The sequence below is a fragment of the Salvelinus fontinalis genome, chromosome 8, assembly GCF_029448725.1.
Source record: "Salvelinus fontinalis isolate EN_2023a chromosome 8, ASM2944872v1, whole genome shotgun sequence".
NCBI lineage: Eukaryota > Metazoa > Chordata > Actinopteri > Salmoniformes > Salmonidae > Salvelinus > Salvelinus fontinalis.
The window spans coordinates 16,646,929-16,650,883 of record NC_074672.1 but is presented as its reverse complement, the minus strand read 5'-3'; positions in this window follow the sequence as shown (position 1 = coordinate 16,650,883).

The window sequence follows — 3,955 nt, the reverse complement described above, 5'->3', positions numbered from 1 at the left end:
CATTAGTGTCCTTTGTCTTAATCTGCACAGTCCATTTCAATGTGACTGTATTTTACAGATCCGTAGGTCAAGTTAACTGTAAGGGGAAAAATGGTGATAAGCTCGCCTATCACCTCTCATTTTATAAATAACTGCTCTCCCCACAATTATATGGACAATGAAGCTTAAAGTTGTACATTTCGCTCTACATTCCAGCATTTTGGATTTGGTTTGTAAGAATTGTAATTGAATTGGCCATACTGGAGGAAGTAAGGTTGTTTAAGATGTGGCGCGAGGGGGGTGCGCGATGTTCCCCAATTCTGGAAGGGGGGCCCCGATTGGAAAAAGTTTCTGAACCCCTGCCTTAGTATACCATCTTCAGCATTGTAGGTGTATTAAGGCGTCCTCAGGTTCGGTTTGCTCCTCGCAGAACTTGGCTAGGCGAAGTGAACGTCTGTGCTCACATCCTTCCTAAAGACCATCGCTTCAAAAATGAGAAAAAAGCGGCAGTATTACTGTTTGTCCCTCTTGAGCCACCGTAGCAACAACATTCCATAACACTTCCTCACAATGGTCCGAATTATTCTAATTTGACGTTCTTGTCGGTCTTAGCCGCGCCATTTTACATCTAGCTAGGCTGTTTGATGCAGTACTTCAAGTGAAAACATTTGCATGAAAACTAATAGTGCACTGCAGACAGTAGGGCCTAGCAGCTGCTGTGCTCTCTTGTTGAATGGCCGCAAACACTTATTTGAAGAATCCTGTCTATTGTTCCCACCCCTATTGTTGACCAGTCAAACGATGTAAAACAAGTCACCATTTCGTCATAATATATGCATGAACTGTGGAAAAGCACGTGTAGATGGAATTCCTGTAGCTGTTGATTGGATTTCTGTTGTATTGCATAGACTTGGGGTAGCACTTCTCGGGATCTAGAGGAAATAATTTGTCAGACAAAGTAGTGTAAGTCTGTTTGGCTTTCTTTTTCTTCTGGAGACAAAAGTTTGGAAAATTGAAGGATCTCTCACCTGTTATTGGTTTGCTTTCCCTGAGTGTTAGTGTTACGAGATGGCTCTGCCATTCCCACTGGGAACATGTGTTGAATCAACGTTGTTTCAATGTAATTTGTCTTCGTATTGAGACGTCATGTCATCAAGCGGTCTACTCAAGTAAAAGGTTAAACTAACCAGCGCCTGCAACCTGATTCAGGTTCAGTCAACCTAGCAGGGTATTTAGGAACATCTCAGGAAGGAAATCATCCACATGTGTTATTTACATTTTTACTAATGTTGCAGAAATGTGCTCTAAAGCAGTATCCACAACCATCGGCTGTAGTGATCATAATATTGGAACTTTGGTTTTCCTAGATATGGTTACTAAGGCTGGGCCTAATATACTGTAGTGTATACATGTAATAAACATGCACCCATTACGAAAATTACTACAAACGATTAAATCCCTGTGGATTGATGAGGAATTGAAAAATGTTATGGTTGGTATGAGTCAAAAGAATTGGCAAATAAGTCAGTGCACAGCCGATTGGCAGACATATTATATTGTAAATTGAGATCATGTAACTAAACTTAATAAAAATAACAAACTGTGCTATGAAACAAAGATAAATGATATAATAGTAAAAAGCTTTGGAGCACCTTAAATTTGGGGGGGAAAATCCTTCACTTGAATCATTCACTAAGCCCTAAACCTCAGCAAAATCTTGTAATGAATAATGTGGATGTTGAGCAATTTGAGTAGACTAAACTGCTTAGCGTAATCCTGGATTGTAAATGGTCATGGTCAAAACATATTGATTCAACAGTAGCTAAGATGGGGAGAGGTCTGTCCATAATAAAGCACTGCTCTGCTTTCTTGACATCATTATCAATTAAAACAAGTCCTACAGCCCCTAGTTTTGTCACACCTGCCTCCCTGGACTGCTGTCCAGTCAAATGGTCAAGTGCCACAAAGAGGGACATAGGCAAATTACAGTTGGCCCAGAACAGAGCAGCACAGCTTTCCATTAAATGTACATGGAGAGCCAATATCAATAACATGTATATCTCTCCTGGCTCAAAGTAGAGGAAAGATTGACTGCATCACTGCTTGTTTTTGTGAGAGGTATTGACATGTATAAAGCACCAAGCTGTCTAAGACAAGCACACAGCTTAGACACCCATGCATACCCCACAAGACATGCCACCAGAGGTCTGTTCACAGTTCCCAAATCCAGAACAGAATATGGGAAACGCACAGTACTACATAGAGCCATGACTACATGGAACTCTATTCCACATCAAGTAACTCATGCAAGCAGTCAAATCAAATTTGAAAAAAACACACGCATACGCACACACATACTAACACATGCACTGTACTAACGTACATTGTAGTAGTGTTATATTGCTGTATTATGGATGTTGGATTGTAGTTACAGTGCCTTCAGAAAGTATTCACACCCCTTGTGTTACAGCCTGAATATAAAATTTACTAAATTTAGATTTTTTTTGTTACTGGCCTACACACAATAACCCATAATTTCAAAGTGGAATTATGTTTTTTGCAAAAACATTTTTACAAATGAGTAAAAAATGAAAGCTGAAATATTCAACCCCTTTGTTTAGGCAATGCTAAATAAGTAAAGGCGTAAAAATGTGCTTAAGTCACATAAGAAGTTGCATGGACTAATAGTGCAATAATAGTGTTTAACATGATTTTTTTATGATTTTACCCCACACATACAATTATCTGTAAGGTCACTCAGTCGAGCAGTGAATTTCAAACACAGATTCAACCACAAAGACCAGAGAGGTTTTCAAATGCTACTCAAAGAAAGGGCACCCATTGGAAGATAGGGACAAATATCACTTTGAACACACCACTACTTTGGATGGTGTATCAATTCACCCAGTCACTACAAATATTCAGGTGTCCTTCCTAATTCACGAGGCCAATGTTGACTTTAAAACAGTTATAGAGTTTATTTGGCTGTGATAGGAGAAAACAGAGGATGGATCAACAATTTTGTAGTTACTCCACAATAATAGCCTAATTGACAGAGTGAAAAGACGAAAGCCTGTACAGAATTACAAATATTCCAAAACATGCATCCTGTTTGAAACAAGACAATACTGCAAAAAATTTTGCAAAGCAATTCACTTTTTGTCCTGAATAGAAAGTGTTTTGTTTGGGGCAAATCCAATACCACATTACTGAGTACCACTCTCCATATTTTCAACCATAGTGGTGGCTGCATCATGTTATGGGTATGTTTGTAATTCTTAATGACTGGGGAGTTTTCAGGATAAAAAGGAAATGGAACAGAGCTAAGCACAGGCAAAATCCTAGAAGAGAACCTGGTTTAGTCTGCTTTCCACCAGACACAGGGAGATTAATTCACATTTCAGCAGGACAATTAACGAACACACAAGGCCAAATCTGCACTGGAGTTGCTTACCAAGAAGATCATGAATCTTCCTGAGTGACCGAGGTACAGTTTTGACTTAAATCTACTTGAAAATCTATGGCAAGACCTAAAAATGGTTGTTTAGCAATGATCAACAACCAATTTGACAGAGCTTGGAGAATTTAAAAAGGATTAATGACCAAATGTTCCACAATCCAAGAAAGACTCACAGCTGTAATCACTGCCAAAGGTGCTTCTACAAAGTATTGACTCAGGGGTGTGAATACTTATGTAAATTAAATATTTCTGTACTTAATTTTAAATACATTTGCAAATATTTCAAAAAACATGTTTTCACTTTGTCAATATGGGGTATTGTGTGTAGATGGGTGAGAAAAAAACATTTGTAATCAATTTTGAATTCAAGCTGTAACATAAAATGTGGAATAAGCCATGTGGTATGAATACTTTCTGAAGGAACTGTATGTTGTGGTAGAGTAGTGTGTAGTAATGTGTTGTGTGATGTACTGTTTTATTTTGTATGTAATTGCCTTAATCTTGTTAACACCCCAG